This window comes from Pecten maximus, unplaced genomic scaffold (assembly GCF_902652985.1).
Source record: "Pecten maximus unplaced genomic scaffold, xPecMax1.1, whole genome shotgun sequence".
Taxonomy (NCBI): Eukaryota; Metazoa; Mollusca; class Bivalvia; order Pectinida; family Pectinidae; genus Pecten; species Pecten maximus.
In genome coordinates this window covers 1,121-20,117 of record NW_022979938.1, presented here as the reverse complement: position 1 = coordinate 20,117, position 18,997 = coordinate 1,121, and the positions used below count along the sequence as shown (strand labels likewise).

At 38.6% G+C, this 18,997-nt stretch overlaps 1 long non-coding RNA gene across 1 annotated transcript; it reads right to left on the bottom strand.

The window, feature by feature from the left end:
- Positions 1–6: 6 nt before the first annotated feature.
- Positions 7–13,639, bottom strand: LOC117319321. The gene is made up of 3 exons (XR_004530682.1): positions 13,617–13,639; positions 6,997–7,075; positions 7–731 (listed from the first exon to the last, which is right to left on the bottom strand). It is a non-coding gene; the product is annotated as an uncharacterized LOC117319321 (long non-coding RNA).
- Positions 13,640–18,997: the final 5,358 nt, after the last annotated feature.

Genomic DNA, 18,997 nt, shown 5'->3' with positions numbered 1-18,997 from the left:
AAACTCCATATGACTGCATGATTTTACTTGAAAATACAAACAAATATTCATTCAGAAAGCACTGTTTTTAACAGAATTATTTCATAGTTAGCACACAAGTATCAAATATATAATTCTATGATTCATGATCATATGATTTTCAGGTAGTGAGTTATAAAGTTGTAGTACTCAATTAAGTACGTTATGCAGTGCTTTTGAACAGATTAACCCAAGATGTGTTTGACTCAAGATTTATCATAATGGTGAAATGTGTACATTTGAGCTGCTGGGATTCAAAGTGATATGAATATCCTGAAACTCCAGCCTGCCCAGACTGTCTTTGACACCTACATTGTGACAACTTAACGAGATCCTGACAACTACACATACAAGTTATTACGGCCAATTGATGTTAAAAGACTATGGAACAATATCATTCTGGAGCACCAAGACTGCGAAGGATATCTGAAGTTTGATTCCCAGAGTTCAAAGCAATGGGGATGGGGTTGGTTAGAGACTTCAGTGTAATGCCTGCCAATATGTCAGTAGTCATTACAAGTTGAATGAGGAAGATGAGATATGCCTAACTGCCAACATAATCCCACCTTCCCACACTGGCCTTCAAAGGCCAGTGTACAGTGGATATTCCTCAGAAAGATGCTATTGGAAATGAGGAGACCTGGGCCACTGTTGTTGGAGAAGAAATCTCGGACACTCTCAAGGTTCTCTGGACTCAGGAAGTCTCATCTTAGCTGTATAAAGATATATGACATTTAATATCTTTAATGTTAATTATTGTATACAGAACATATAATACTAATTTCTAATTAAATATTCAAACAGATATTTAATCTTTGTTTTATTTTACCTTTTGAAATATACAACAACATGGCCTTTGGCATGGCAATCCTCAGGAGACTGTGATAGTCCAACAAATACCAGATCATCGGATGACAAGAATGTTCTTCATAATCTTAGGATTCAACAAGCAAATTCATGGATTTTATATCCCCGCTTTCCTGACATATTACAGGTAAACATTTTTGAGGTTAGGAGTAAACATGTCACGGTAGCTTGACAGAATGATAAATTCTGTTGAGTCATAATATTAGCATGGGAGAAAATCCGTTTTGAATAAATTCATGATGATAAGCGTGTTTGGCGGTATAAGGGGTGGCAAAATAAAGGGTTTTTACTGTATATACATGTACATTGGATTATCAACAATAGAATTCATCCTACTGAAACTTCAGCTTACCAACAAACATACTTATTCTAACTGATATAGTGGTATGATACCCAAGATTTCAAAATGTCATGTATACAAATGTAAAACATATAGATGTATTTAAATGTATAAATATAAATCACAGTCATCAGTTCCCTCACCCTGGTAATATAGTTCTATAGCTATTACAACCTGTTTCATTTGAAAAGAAATTACTATCTTTCCTGCTGTATTTAGACCAGAGATCCCAGAGGGATCTTGGTGCCCACCATTGAATGATCTTCATAGGTTCCATGTCAGATTGATCTTTTCTCTACTTTTCCCTTCATTTTACTAATCTGTGCAAATTGAGACATCCCTCTAGTACTTTTCAAACAAGGGAATCCTAGCTATATAAGAAATTTGAGATTTAACGATAATGGCTGTTTGTTTGCCAGGTTGTTTTCAGGACAGACTGGTCTAAAAATGCAATACAAGGGACCAAGGGGAACCTACTTATGAAATTTGAGAAAGATCCATTCAGTACTTTGAGAAATAGAGATAACAAACTTCAATTGTAACAAGAGATCCCAGAGGGATCTTGGCGCCCACTATTGAATGTTCTTCATAGGTTCCATGTCAGATTGATCTTTTCCCTACTTTTCTCTTCTTCTAAGTCTTACTAATCTGTGTAAATTCAGAAGAAACCTCTAGTACTTTTCAAACAAGGGAAACCTATCTATAAAATTTAAGATTTAGGCACCAAGGGAAACCTATATAACATTTAAGATTTATGCACCAAGGGGGGCCTATATATGGAATTTGAGAAAGATTCCTTCAGTACTTTCTGAGAAATAGCGATAACAAACTTCAATTGTCAAAATCCAAGATGGCTGCCTGTCGGCCATGTTGTTTTCCGATTTGTCTCAAAATGCAATATGCATAACTAGGCACCGAGGGGAACCTACATATGAAATTTCAAAAAGATCCCTTCAATACTATCTTAGAAATAGTGATAACAAACTTCAATTGTCAAAATCCAAGATGGCTGCCTGTCAGCCATGTTGTTTTCCGATTGGTCTCAAAATGCAATATGCATATCTAGGCACCAAGGGGAACCTATATTTAAAATTTGAGAAAGATCCCTTCAGCGCTTTCTGAGAATTAGCGATAAAAAACTTCAATTGTCAAAATCCAAGATGGCTGCCTGTCGGCCATGTTGTTTTCTGATTGGTCTCAAAATGCATTATGCATAACTAGGCACCAAGAGGAACCTATATATGAAATTTGAGAAAGATCCCTTTAGTGCTTTCTCAGAAATAGCGATAACAAACTTCAATTGTCAAAATCCAAGATGGCTGCCTGTCGGCCATGTTGTTTTCCGATTTGTCTCAAAACGCAATATGCATAACTAGGCACCAAGGGAAACCTACATATGAAATTTCAGAAAGATCCATTCAGTACTTTCTCAGAAATAGCGATAACAAACTTCAATTGTCAAAATTCAAGATGGCTGCCTGTCGGCCATGTTGTTTTCTGATTGGTCTCAAAATGCAATATGCATAACTAGACACCGAGGGGAACCTAAATATGAAATTTGAGAAAGATCCCTTCAGTGCTTTCTCAGAAATAGTGATAACAAACTTCAATTGTCAAAATCCAAGATGGCTGCCTGTCGGCCATGTTGTTTTCTGATTGGTCTCAAATCACAATATCATACCTTGGCACCAAGGGGAACCTACTTATGAATTTGAGAAAGATCCATTCAGTACTTTCTCAGAAATAGTGATAACAAACTTCAATTGTCAAAATCCAAGATGGCTGCCTGTCGGCCATGTTGTTTTCTGATTGGTCTCAAATCACAATATGCATAACTTGGCACCAAGGGGAACCTACTTATGAAATTTGAGAAAGATCCATTCAGTGCTTTCTCAGAAATAGCGATCTCAAAACGCAATATGCATAACTAGGCACCAAGGGAAACCTACATATGAAATTTCAGAAAGATCCATTCAGTACTTTCTCAGAAATAGTGATAACAAACTTCAATTGTCAAAATCCAAGATGGCTGCCTGTCGGCCATGTTGTTTTCTGATTGGTCTCAAATCACAATATGCATACCTTGGCACCAAGGGGAACCTACATATGAAATTTGAGAAAGATCCCTTTAGTGCTTTCTCAGAAATAGTGATAACAAACTTCAATTGTCAAAATCCAAGATGGCTGCCTGTCGGCCATGTTGTTTTCTGATTGGTCTCAAATCACAATATCATACCTTGGCACCAAGGGGAACCTACTTATGAATTTGAGAAAGATCCATTCAGTACTTTCTCAGAAATAGTGATAACAAACTTCAATTGTCAAAATCCAAGATGGCTGCCTGTCGGCCATGTTGTTTTCTGATTGGTCTCAAATCACAATATGCATAACTAGGCACCAAGGGGAACCTACTTATGAAATTTGAGAAAGATCCATTCAGTGCTTTCTCAGAAATAGCGATAACAAACTTCAATTGTCAAAATCCAAGATGGCTGCCTGTCGGCCATGTTGTTTTCAGATTGGTCTCAAAACGCAATATGCATAACTAGGCACCAAGGGAAACCTACATATGAAATTTCAGAAAGATCCATTCAGTACTTTCTCAGAAATAGTGATAACAAACTTCAATTGTCAAAATCCAAGATGGCTGCCTGTCGGCCATGTTGTTTTCTGATTGGTCTCAAATCACAATATGCATACCTTGGCACCAAGGGGAACCTACTTATGAATTTGAGAAAGATCCATTCAGTGCTTTCTCAGAAATAGCGATAACAAACTTCAATTGTCAAAATCCAAGATGGCTGCCTGTCGGCCATGTTGTTTTCAGATTGGTCTCAAAATGCAATATGCATAACTAGGCACCAAGAGGAACCTATATATGAAATTTGAGAAAGATCCCTTTAGTGCTTTCTCAGAAATAGCGATAACAAACTTCAATTGTCAAAATCCAAGATGGCTGCCTGTCGGCCATGTTGTTTTCCGATTTGTCTCAAAATGCAATATGCATAACTAGGCACCGAGGGAAACCTGCATATGAAATTTCAAAAAGATCCCTTCAATACTATCTTAGAAATAGCGATAACAAACTTCAATTGTCAAAATCCAAGATGGCTGCCTGTCGGCCATGTTGTTTTCCGATTGGTCTCAAAATGCAATATGCATAACTAGGCACCAAGGGGAACCTATATTTAAAATTTGAGAAAGATCCCTTCAGCGCTTTCTGAGAATTAGCGATAAAAAACTTCAATTGTCAAAATCCAAGATGGCTGCCTGTCGGCCATGTTGTTTTCTGATTGGTCTCAAAATGCATTATGCATAACTAGGCACCAAGAGGAACCTATATATGAAATTTGAGAAAGATCCCTTTAGTGCTTTCTCAGAAATAGCGATAACAAACTTCAATTGTCAAAATCCAAGATGGCTGCCTGTCGGCCATGTTGTTTTCTGATTGGTCTCAAAATGCATTATGCATAACTAGGCACCAAGAGGAACCTATATATGAAATTTGAGAAAGATCCCTTTAGTGCTTTCTCAGAAATAGCATTAACAAACTTCAATTGTCAAAATCCAAGATGGCTGCCTGTCGGCCATGTTGTTTCCCGATTTGTCTCAAAATGCAATATGCATAACTAAGCACCGAGGGAAACCTGCATATGAAATTTCAAAAAGATCCCTTCAATACTATCTTAGAAATAGCGATAACAAACTTCAATTGTCAAAATCCAAGATGGCTGCCTGTCGGCCATGTTGTTTTCCGATTGGTCTCAAAATGCAATATGCATAACTAGGCACCAAGGGGAACCTATATATGAAATTTGAGAAAGATCCCTTTAGTGCTTTCTCAGAAAAAGCGATAACAAACTTCAATTGTCAAAATCCAAGATGGCTGCCTGTCGGCCATGTTGTTTTCTGATTGGTCTCAAAATGCATTATGCATAACTAAGCACCAAGAGGAACCTATATATGAAATTTGAGAAAGATCCCTTTAGTGCTTTCTCAGAAATAGCGATAACAAACTTCAATTGTCAAAATCCAAGATGGCTGCCTGTCGGCCATGCTGTTTTCAGATTGGTCTCAAAACGCAATATGCATAACTAGGCACCAAGGGAAACCTACATATGAAATTTCAGAAAGATCCATTCAGTGCTTTCTCAGAAATAGCGATAACAAACTTCAATTGTCAAAATCCAAGATGGCTGCCTGTCGGCCATGTTGTTTTCAGATTGGTCTCAAAATGCAATATGCATAACTAGACACCGAGGGGAACCTAAATATGAAATTTGAGAAAGATCCCTTCAGTGCTTTCTCAGAAATAGTGATAACAAACTTCAATTGTCAAAATCCAAGATGGCTGCCTGTCGGCCATGTTGTTTTCTGATTGGTCTCAAATCACAATATCATACCTTGGCACCAAGGGGAACCTACTTATGAATTTGAGAAAGATCCATTCAGTACTTTCTCAGAAATAGTGATAACAAACTTCAATTGTCAAAATCCAAGATGGCTGCCTGTCGGCCATGTTGTTTTCTGATTGGTCTCAAATCACAATATGCATAACTTGGCACCAAGGGGAACCTACTTATGAAATTTGAGAAAGATCCATTCAGTGCTTTCTCAGAAATAGCGATCTCAAAACGCAATATGCATAACTAGGCACCAAGGGAAACCTGAATATGAAATTTCAGAAAGATCCATTCAGTACTTTCTCAGAAATAGTGATAACAAACTTCAATTCTCAAAATCCAAGATGGCTGCCTGTCGGCCATGTTGTTTTCTGATTGGTCTCAAATCACAATATGCATACCTTGGCACCAAGGGGAACCTACTTATGAAATTTGAGAAAGATCCATTCAGTGCTTTCTCAGAAATAGCGATAACAAACTTCAATTGTCAAAATCCAAGATGGCTGCCTGTCGGCCATGTTGTTTTCCGATTGGTCTCAAAACGCAATATGCATAACTAGGCACCAAGGGAAACCTACATATGAAATTTCAGAAAGATCCATTCAGTACTTTCTCAGAAATAGTGATAACAAACTTCAATTGTCAAAATCCAAGATGGCTGCCTGTCGGCCATGTTGTTTTCTGATTGGTCTCAAATCACAATATGCATACCTTGGCACCAAGGGGAACCTACTTATGAATTTGAGAAAGATCCCTTCAGTACTTTCTCAGAAATAGCGATAACAAACTTCAATTTTAAAAATTCAAGATGGCTGCCTGTCGGCCATGTTGTTTTCCGATTGGTCTCAAAACGCAATATGCATAACTAGGCACCAAGGGGAACCTACATATGAAATTTGAGAAAAATCCCTTCAGTACTTTCTGAGAAATAGCGATAACAAGAATTGTTTACGGCCGGAGGGACGGAGGGACGGACGGACGGACGGACGGACAGACGGACGGACCACGGACCACGGACGCAGGGCGATTTGAATAGCCCACCATCTGATGATGGTGGGCTAAAATGACAATAATTCACTACATCATCTTGGTCATTCACTCAGTCTTATATAAACTACACACAAATTATTGTGTAAATATAATGGAAACCACAAACCTAGTGGTTTCACCAAAAAAATCCGAAATTGGAACTACCACAATTTGAGTTTCCAAATATATTGTTCTGATCATTGTCACAAAATTTCAGAAAGATCTGGTGAAAACTGAGCGAATGCCGGACACAGTTTGCCTACGGACAGAGGGACAAGCTGATTCCAGTATATCCCCCCCCCCCCCCAACTTTGTTGCAGGGGGTATAATCACATATACCTGAAGGGGTGTTGTCCAAGTATAGTTTGTGCTGTTCCTAAGTGAACCCAGTCTTTGGGTAGACATCTTCAATCATGACCTGTAACAGACAGCAGCTGTGGTAGAATGTTGTTCTTGTTTTTAGGAAGTTTTTTGTGTCCAGGAGATGAAATTTTCCAAGTAGATCGTTCAGAATATATATCATTAGCTCTGTTCTACATGCAATCTATCAAAAATAAACACATAGTTTTAACTTATGATTAAACTACATATATTATTGTGTAAATGAATACTTTCTCCAAAAAATTCCAACACTTTCTCCATACAGTTTCCATGGATACGAGGGATAATAAACTGGGTAAAATAAACCAGGCTTCAGTTTATAGAGATTGTTAAATTCCCAATTAGTTACTTTGGGTTTGTTATATGAAATCAAATAACTATTTAATTAACACTAATCAACGAGTATCATGCTTATAAATAATGCCCACATTTATATGAAAAAGGTGAGTTATCTCCCTTCAATCATCCCATCAAGACAGGTGTTAGGTAAGTTTTATTTCACCTGTCTTTGATCTAATTCTCTCACCTGTAGAAGTCCATGACCAAATTATCTCACCTGTCCAAGTCCATGACCAAATTATTTCACCTGTCCAAGTATCTCACCTGTCCAAGTCTGTGACCTAATTTTCTCACCTGTAGAAGTCTATGACCAAATAATCTCACCTGTAGAAGTCCATGACCAAATTATCTCACCTGTCCAAGTCCATGACCACATTATCTCACCTGACCAAGTCTATGACCAAATTATTCACCTGTAGAAGTCTGTGACCTAATTATCTCACCTGTCCAAGTCTGTGGCCTAATTATCTCACCTGTCCAAGTCTATAACCTAATTATCTCACCTGTCCAAGTCTGTGACCTAATTATCTCACCTAGTTTCAAAGCAATGGGGATGGGGTTGGTTAGAGACTTCAGTGTAATGCCTGCCAATATGTCAGTAGTCATTACAAGTTGAATGAGGAAGATGAGATATGCCTAACTGCCAACATAATCCCACCTTCCCACACTGGCCTTCAAAGGCCAGTGTACAGTGGATATTCCTCAGAAAGCTGCTATTGGAAATGAGGAGACCTGGGCCACTGTTGTTGGAGAAGAAATCTCCGACACTCTCAAGGTTCTCTGGACTCAGGAAGTCTCATCTTGGCTGTATAAAGATATATGACATTTAATATCTTTAATGTTAATTATTGTATACAGAACATATAATACTAATTTCTAATTAAATATTCAAAACAGATATTTAATCTTTGTTTTATTTTACCTTTTGAAATATACAACAACATGGCCTTTGGCATGGCAATCCTCAGGAGACTGTGATAGTCCAACAAATACCAGATCATCGGATGACAAGAATGTTCTTCATAATCTTAGGATTCAACAAGCAAATTCATGGATTTTATATCCCCGCTTTCCTGACATATTACAGGTAAAACATTTTGAGGTTAGGAGTAAACATGTCACGGTAGCTTGACAGAATGATAAATTCTGTTGAGTCATAATATTAGCATGGGAGAAAATCCGTTTTGAATAAATTCATGATGATAAGCGTGTTTGGCGGTATAAGGGGTGGCAAAATAAAGGGTGGCAAAATAAAGGGTTTTTACTGTATATACATGTACATTGGATTATCAACAATAGAATTAATCCTACTGAAACTTCAGCTTACCAACAAACATACTTATTCTAACTGATATAGTGGTATGATACCCAAGATTTCAAAATGTCATGTATACAAATGTAAAACATATAGATGTATTTAAATGTATAAATATAAATCACAGTCATCAGTTCCCTCACCCTGGTAATATAGTTCTATAGCTATTACAACCTGTTTCATTTGAAAAGAAATTACTATCTTTCCTGCTGTATTTAGACCAGAGATCCCAGAGGGATCTTGGTGCCCACCATGGAATGATCTTCATAGGTTCCATGTCAGATTGATCTTTTCTCTACTTTTCCCTTCATTTTACTAATCTGTGCAAATTGAGACATCCCTCCAGTACTTTTCAAACAAGGGAATCCTAGCTATATAAGAAATTTGAGATTTAACGATAATGGCTGTTTGTTTGCCAGGTTGTTTTCAGGACAGACTGGTCCAAAAATGCAATACAAGGGACCAAGGGGAACCTACTTATGAAATTTGAGAAAGATCCATTCAGTACTTTGAGAAATAGAGATAACAAACTTCAATTGTAAAAATCCAAGATGGCGGTCTGTCGGCCATATTGTTTTCCAATTGATCTCAAAATGCAATTAGCATAACTAGGCACCAAGTTGTCAAAATCCAAGATGGCTGCCTGTCGGCCATGTTGTTTTCAGATTGGTCTCAAAACGCAATATGCATAACTAGGCACCAAGGGAAACCTACATATGAAATTTCAGAAAGATCCATTCAGTACTTTCTCAGAAATAGTGATAACAAACTTCAATTGTCAAAATCCAAGATGGCTGCCTGTCGGCCATGTTGTTTTCTGATTGGTCTCAAATCACAATATGCATACCTTGGCACCAAGGGGAACCTACTTATGAATTTGAGAAAGATCCCTTCAGTGCTTTCTCAGAAATAGCGATAACAAACTTCAATTGTCAAAATCCAAGATGGCTGCCTGTCGGCCATGTTGTTTTCAGATTGGTCTCAAAACGCAATATGCATAACTAGGCACCAAGGGAAACCTACATATGAAATTTCAGAAAGATCCATTCAGTACTTTCTCAGAAATAGTGATAACAAACTTCAATTGTCAAATCCAAGATGGCTGCCTGTCGGCCATGTTGTTTTCTGATTGGTCTCAAATCACAATATGCATACCTTGGCACCAAGGGGAACCTACTTATGAATTTGAGAAAGATCCCTTCAGTGCTTTCTCAGAAATAGCGATAACAAACTTCAATTGTAAAAATTCAAGATGGCTGCCTGTCGGCCATGTTGTTTTCTGATTGGTCTCAAAACGCAATATGCATAACTAGGCACCAAGGGAAACCTACATATGAAATTTCAGAAAGATCCATTCAGTACTTTCTCAGAAATAGTGGATAACAAACTTCAATTGTCAAATCCAAGATGGCTGCCTGTCGGCCATGTTGTTTTCTGATTGGTCTCAAATCACAATATGCATACCTTGGCACCAAGGAGAACCTACTTATGAAATTTGAGAAAGATCCCTTCAGTGCTTTCTCAGAAATAGCGATAACAAACTTCAATTGTAAAAATTCAAGATGGCTGCCTGTCGGCCATGTTGTTTTCTGATTGGTCTCAAATCACAATATGCATACCTTGGCACCAAGGGGAACCTACTATGAATTTGAGAAAGATCCCTTCAGTACTTTCTCAGAAATAGCGATAACAAACTTCAATTGTAACAAGAGATCCCAGAGGGATCTTGGCGCCCACCATTGAATGATCTTCATAGGTTCCATGTCAGATTGATCTTTTCTCTACTTTTCCCTTCATTTTACTAATCTGTGCAAATTGAGACATCCCTCCAGTACTTTTCAAACAAGGGAATCCTAGCTATATAAGAAATTTGAGATTTAACGATAATGGCTGTTTGTTTGCCAGGTTGTTTTCAGGACAGACTGGTCCAAAAATGCAATTCAAGGGACCAAGGGGAACCTACTTATGAAATTTGAGAAAGATCCATTCAGTACTTTAAGAAATAGAGATAACAAACTTCAATTGTCAAAATCCAAGATGGCGGTCTGTCGGCCATATTGTTTTCCAATTGATCTCAAAATGCAATAAGCATAACTAGGCATCAAGGGGAACCTCCATATGAAATTTGAGAAAGATCCCTTCAGTACTTTCTCAGAAATAGCAATAACAAACTTCAATTGTCAAAATCCAAGATGGCTGCCTGTCGGCCATGTTATTTTCAGATTGGTCTAAAAATGCAATATGCATAACTAGGCACCAAGGGAAACTTACATATGAAATTTGAGAAAGATCCCTTAAATAGTCTCTCAGAAATAGAGATAACAAACTTAACTTGTCAAAATCCAAGATGGCTGCCTGTCGGCCATGTTGTTTTCAAATTGGTCTCAAAACGCAATATGCATAACTAGGCACCAAGGGAAACTTACATATGCAATTTCAGAAAGATCCATTCAGTACTTTCTCAGAAATAGTGATAACAAACTTCAATTGTCAAAATCCAAGATGGCTGCCTGTCGGCCATTTTGTTTTCTGATTGTCTCAAAACGCAATATGCATAACTAGGCACCAAAGGGAACCTACATATGAAATTTTCAGAAAGATCCATTCAGGACTTTCTTCAGAAATAGTATCACAAAACTTAAATTGGAAAATGTCAAAATCCAAGATGGCTGCCTGTCAGCCATGTTGTTTTCCTGATTGGTCTCAAAACGCAATAATGCATAACTAAATCACTAACTAGGCACAAGGGAAAAACCTCTATTAAATTGAGAAAGATCCCTGTTCGTACTTTTTTCTCAGAAATAGTGATAACACACTTCAAAACTCATGCAAAATCCAAGATGCTGCCTGTGCCATGTTGTTACTCTCGATTGGTCTTAAATGCAATATGCTAACTAGCACCAAGGGGAACCTTCTATGACTTTTGAGAAAGATCCATTCAGTACTTGCTCAGAATAGCTATAACCCATTTACTTCACTGGGGTTTCAAAATCCAAGATGGCTGCCTGTCGGCCCATGTTGTATTTTCGATTGTCTCAAACGCATATGCAACTCGGCACGCAAGTGGAACCACATATGAAATTTGAGAATATCCCTTCAGTAACTTTCTCCGAAATAGCGATAAACTGACTTGTTTACGACGGACGAGGGCTGACGGACGGACGAGGGAGGGACGGACGACGACCACTGAACGCCAGGCGATTTGCAAATCCCCCATCTGATGAATGTGGGCTAAAAATTCAAGATGGCTGCCTGTCGACCATGTTGTTTTTTCCCCGATTGGTCTCAAAACGCAAGATGCATAACTAGGACTGCACAAGGGGGAACCTACATATGAAATTTGAGAAAGATCCCTTCAGGACTTCTCAAAATAGCGATAACAAGAATTGTTTACGCGGAGGGAACGGAGGGACGGGGAACTGGGACGGACGGACGGGGGACGGACGGACCCACGTACGCAGGGCATTGTAGCCCACCATCTGATGAGGTGGGCTAAAAACTGACAAATAATTCACTACAATCATCTTGGTCATTCACTCAGTCTTATATAAACTAACACACAAATTCTTTTTAAATATATGGCAACCACAACCTATTGGTTTCCAAAATCACCAACAAAAAATCCGAATTGGAACTACCACATTTGAGTTTCCAAAATATCGTTTCTGATCTGTCCACAAAATTTCGAAAGATCTGGTGAAAACTGAGCGAATTGCCGGACCCAGTTTTGCCTCACGGACAGAGGGGACAACTGATTCCAGTATAGTCCCCCCCCCCAACTTTTGTTGCAGGGGGTAGAATCCCATATACCTGAATGGGTGTTGTCCAAGGATATTTTTGCTGTTCCAGTGACCCAGTCTTTTTGGGTAGACATCTTCCAAGCAAATCTTCATCATACCTGACAGACAGGCAGCTGTGGTAGAAATTTTTCTTGTTTTATGGGAAGTTTTTTTTTTTTGTGTCCAGGAAGATGAAATTTTTCCAAGTAGACTCGTGCAGAAGATATATCATTAGCTCTGTTCTACAACGCATCTAATCAAAATAACACATAGTGTTTTTAACTCTATTATTAAACGAGCATCTAGTTATTATGTTAAATGAATACTTTTCTCCGAACAAAATTTCCTTAACACTTGTTCTTTCTCTCCATACATTAGTCGTTCCATTCGAAGATAAGTACGAGGACTACTGACGCCCTGGGTAAAATAAACCAGGCTTCAGTTTTAATAGAGAATTGGTTAAAATTCCCAATTAGTTACTTTGGTTTGTTCGCTGAAATCAAATAACTCTTTATCATTACACTAATACACCCGAGTCATCATGCAACTGTTTGCATTTCAAGTTAGGCCTCTGTACTGCCCCACATTTAGTATGAAAAGGTGAGCGTTTATCTCCCTTCAATTACACTTCATCTCCATCACGATCTAGGTGTTCTAGGTAAGTGTTTTTTTTATGTGTATTTTCACCGGCCTGCTCTCCGGTGCGAGCTAATTGCTCTCAACTCTGTAGATTCCATTACCAAATATCTCTCCCTGTCCCAAGTTCCATGACCAAATTATTTCACCGTTCCATTATATCACCTGTCACGTCTGTGACCTAATTTTCTCACCTGTAAGTCTTTGACCAAATTATTCTTCACCTGTAGAAGTCCTGACCAAGTTACTCTCAACCTGGCCAAGTCTATGACCACATTATCTCACCTACCATAGTCTATTGACGCACACTTATTTCACCTGTAGAAGTCTGTGACCTAATTATCTCACCTGTCCAAGTCTGTGGGCCTAACTTATCCCACCTGTGTCCAAGTCCTATGACCTTAATTTTATCTCTCACGTGTCCATTCCCTGTGCCTAAGTTATCTCACCTGTCCAAGTCCTGTGACCTAATTATCTCACCTGTCAACCTGTGACCTAATTTATCTCACCTGTAGAAGTCTGTGACCAAGACCATGTGTCACACTTGTATTCATCCAGTTTTGGCTAACGGCTGACCTGTTTTTTGCTGCAGTTGTGTCAATCGTGACTATCATCTGAAATACAGTTGTATGTGTCATTAAAGTTTGTGCACAGTACAGTATCTGCACCTGTAGTAAAAGAGGGGGGGGGGTAACCATTGTACAATATTGTGGCCGCCCAGTTTTAATCTGTTAATAACCACAGATGAAATTTTGCTGTCTAATGCTAATCTTAACAGAATTTACATTTTTAACTTACTTTCATTACAAAATGGGTCTTAATGAATACCAAAAAATAACAACATTGTATGTTATAATTTACATGATGAATTTTTCATATCAACTGTAACTTTCACTCTTATTACTCTTTGCTGCTGAGAAATCAAACCTCAAACACCCGTGACATCTCCACGCCTCCAAAAACTTGACCTTTCAGTCTCCAGACTTGACCGCGTGGTCACTCATGCAGTTCCACACCCATGTCTGTCTGCTTGTCCTCTCCCAAGACTCTACCCTTCCAACCCCGTCTAAACTTTTGCCTTTTGTCGCAAACCCTTGACCTGTCCCACTGCATATCATGAAGCCGGTTTTTCCTTTGTCCCACATCCAAGCCTTAATTATTACCTTTAACGCTCCCAACCCTTGAACCTTTCACCATAACGAACCCTTACTTCTGTCCCTCAAGACTTGTACCTTGGACCCCTCTAAATTTGGACCGTTTTGGTCCCAACCTTGACCTGTCACACTGCAATCATGAACCTCCTTTGTCCCTTCAAAACCTTTCAGTATTACCTTTAGCCCTCCAAACTTTGATCTTCAGTCTCAAACCTTGACCTTTCAACTCTCAAACATTGCCTTTTCAGCCCTGCAATTTACCTTGATATCTGACCCTCAAAGCTTTGACCTTTCACCCTCCAAAACGGCTTGACATGCCGCTCAGATTGTGTACATCACCATGGCCTAATGTACCACTTACAGTACAGTCATCTTTTGATGGTACACAGGCTGTTTGTCTGTTATCCTTTCCTGGTTGTTTTCACTGATGGAAGAAGCTTCTGACCATGAGGACTGATTTATGGGCCTCAGAATCAGGATTGTCTACCTAGGTCAAATAAGGGGATGGATTCCTGGACAAAATCCTAACAGATTTTCCTCTATCATAACAATTTTTTTTTGCATTGTCATTTTTGAATACTATAGAATTTTCCCAGGATTGTTCTGCTTTTTCCTTGGAAATGAATTATCATTATATTTTAATAAGAGAGAACAGTTATCATGTTATAACTATTAATAGATTAAGGCTCAAGACAATCTTAATCAATTTAACAGATCGTTTTCAAAACCTGTAACCTTTCACTCTCCAAACATGCCCTTTTAGCCTGCAAGTTTAAAACCATTGATATCTTATCTGACCCTCAAAGCTTTGACCTTTCAACCCTCCCAAACCTTGACTGTCCACTTTCAGTACCTGTGTACATCACCATTGCCTAATGTAGCCACTTACAATACATCCCTGTTGATGGTACAGCTTTGTCTGTTATTCCTGGTGTTTTTCATCTGATGGAAGAGCTTTCTGACCATGGACTGGTAGGCTTCTGTCCCTCATGATCAGGATCGGCTAACTTGGCCAAAAATGGGATGGACTCCGGACAAAAGTTTGATTCATTAAGAATGGCTGAATCAAAGTTGTGATACAACCTGCTACACAATTTAAAACCCAACATTTGACATGGTTTTAAAAACTTTTATTATAGATATGACAGGTCCTCCATGTTGGAATTAAACCGTGATGGTTACATTCACCACCATTGCTATGTTGGGAATACCTGGTCATTTTTGCACAGTACGATAAAATAAGTAATTCTGACATTATTACTTCAAAAAATATCATATATGTCAACATTACATCTAAACCTTCAACCAAATACCATTACGTGAGGCCAATGGGCCCTAACGGTCACTTAGTTGTATAATATATAATTCTATGATTTTTACTCATATCTAACTCCTGTGACCTAGAAGCCAAGTCATTCATTTTGAACAAACGTTGTATTACTACTTTTCATTCATACATATACATATCAGGCCTCCTGTTCCGCTTGGGTATTGAGAAATAAGTCATTACAAGCTCTTAGCATGTTTGAAGAACCCTTGACCTTGGAAATGTAGGCCAAGGACATTCCTCTAATAAACTTTGTACCACTTCATCCCAGCATGCAACAGACCCAATATCAGGTCCTCCTGGGCCCTTGGTTATCGATTAAATATTTTTCACATATTTGACCGTAGCTGTGACCCTGATGAAGGTCAAGGTTAGCCCATACTTGGTACCCCTACATACAACCTGCTATTATAGGGCTCAAAGTGGCACCAATTTAGTGTCATGTGCCCTTAAATTAACCATTTGGTGACCAGTGTTATGACCTATAAGTCGCTTCTGCATGGCACTAAATGATTGTGTAAATTTTCATTGTGTCAATCTTCAAGGTTGAAGTCAATGATCAAAAGACAGTTGAAAAAGTTACATACAGATATTACCTGATCTAAAGAATTAAAGTTTCTTCTTTTTTAAATTTAATGACAGCTAGCCTAGGCAACTTATTTTTCAAATTGAATTATGCACTGTAAAAATATCCACCCTTGACATCGTCCTCTCAGAATAGTTTTTATCTTCTATAGTCTTGCTTCGCTTTAACTTTAACGTAGCAATTCGGCACCTTCCCTAGATACATTGTATAACCTCTTGATGTCTTATCTTCACAATGTCAGTACTGTCTGTCAAACTCCCTAAACAATCACTACGGTTCACCATTTACATTTTTTTGTTCTGTTACTAAGTAAACACTGGAAAACAGACATATCACCAATGACTTGCCCATACAGATCTGCTTAAATAGTGTTGCCATCTGTTTCTGTGTTGGACTACCGTTGGTGTCAGTGCCAGCCTGCAATGGGTGAAATCTCCGATGTGGTCCAAGCAACAGGAGGTGCCCAACCAAGGATCCTGTCTGTCTGTACTGCTGTGCAATCCTTTGTCATTTCAGCCCTGTGTCCTGGCTTTGGATTAGTTAATTTCCATTTTCAGTTTTGTGTCACTGCCTTGTACTGCCCCATGGCCGATCAGTCAAATCTATGGAGTATCAAAATTAAAAATACATTTCAGCTAATTACAAAGAATAGTGTAAATTACTTCCCTTACCTATTAAATAACTCATACATACAACTTCTCGATGATTAATCTTCTGAATGAAATTATAAAATGATATTTTCCACAATCTTGCTGTCCAATGGCTACGAAAAAAAAATCTTAATCTGCACAATCCGCTTCAAATGAGAGGGCCTGCCAAGGACTTAATTTTCTCTCCATTCTTAGTTAAAGGGCAGTTCTTGTTCGGTTGAAAATGCTCATTTTATGGGTGTGACATATCATCTCGCCTTATTATAACATTTATACCAATTCACTTGTTCCACGGTGTTCCTCTCCATATACCGTTCAAAACTTTCCTACATCATGCACAGGTCCTTTCCAAATATAACAACCATAACAATTTTCAATCACCCCTTGTATTATGGTTTTTTCCCATAACAAAACAGATTAACCGTCTTTCCATCTCACGTGTTTCCTGTGAACACAGATAACTCCCAATACACCAACTTTTAATGGAAAAAACCCTTGTGCTCTCTTTGCAAACTATTTTCCACAGAGCTCACTCAAACGCAACAGTTTTGGTAACTCTTTAAAGATACAATATAATCTTAAAAGTACAAGGGCCCAATGGGCCCAAATCGCTCACCTGCAATGCAGTGATCTTTTCATATATGGATCCTGCAGTTATTTGAAAGCATGCTTCAAGATTTTAGCCTTTTTGACTCCTGTGACCTTGAATGAAGGTCAAGGTCATTCATTTCAACAAACTTGGTAGCCCTTTACCCCAGCATGCTACAGACTTAATATCAACTCCCTGGGACTCTTGGTTATTGAGAAGAAGTCGTTTAAAGATTTTAGCCTTTTTGACTCCTGTGACCTTGAATGAAGATCAATGTCATTCATTTGAACAAACTTGGTAGCCCTTTACCCCAGCATGCTACAGGCCAAATATTAGGTCTCTGGGACTGTTGGTTATTGAGAAGAAGTCGTTTAAAAGATTTTAGCCTTTTTGACTCCTATGACCTTGAATGAAGGTCAAGGTCATTCATTTGAACAAATTTGGTAGCCCTTTACCGCAGCATGCTACAAACCCAATATCAACTCCCTGGGACTCTTGGTTATTGAGAAGAAGTCGTTTAAAGATTTTAGCCTGTTCGGTTCCCTGTGACATTGAAATGAAGGTCCAAGGTCATTCATTTGAACAAACTAGGTAGCCCTTCACCCCAGCATGCTACAGACCCAATATCAACTCCCTGGGACTCTTGGTTATTGAGAAGAAGTCGTTTAAAGATTCAGCCTTTTTGACTCCTGTGACCTTGAATGAAGATCAAGGTCATTCATTTGAACAAACTTGGGAGCCCTTCACCCCAGCATGCTACAGGCCAAATATTAGGTCTCTGGGACTCTTGGTTATTGAGAAGAAGTTGTTTAAAGATTTTAGCCTTTTTGACTCCTGTGACCTTGAATGAAGGTCAAGGTCATTCATTTCAACAAACTTGGTAGCCCTTTACCCCAGCATGCTACAGACCCAATATCAACTCCCTGGGCCTCTTGGTTATTGAGAAGAAGTCATTTAAAGATTTTAGCCTTTTTGACTCCTGTGACCTTGAATGAAGGTCAAGGCCATTCATTTGAACAAACTTGGGAGCCCTTGACCCTAGCATGCTGCAGGCCAAATATTAGGTCTCTGGATCTGTTGGTTATTGAGAAGAAGTTGTTTAAAGATTTTAGCCTTTTTGACTCCTGTGACCTTGAATGAAGGTCAAGGTCATTCATTTGAACAAACTTGGGAGCCCTTCACCCCAGCATGCTACAGACCTAATATCAACTCCCTGGGACTCTTGGTTATTGAGAAGAAGTTGTTTAAAGATTTTAGCCTTTTTGACCCCTGTGACCTTGAATGAAGGTCAAGGTCATTCATTTGAACAAACTTGGTAGCCCTTCACCCCAGCATGCTACAGACCCAATATCAAGTCCCTGGGTCTTTTTGGCTATTTAGAAGAAGTCGTTTAATTTTTTTTTAGCATATTTGACCCCTGTGACCTTGAATGAAAGTCAAGGTCATTCATTTGAACAAACTTGGTAGCCCTTCACCCCAGCATGCTACAGACCTAATATCAACTCCCTGGGACTCTTGGTTATTGAGAAGAAGTTGTTTAAAGATTTTAGCCTTTTTGACCCCTGTGACCTTGAATGAAGGTCA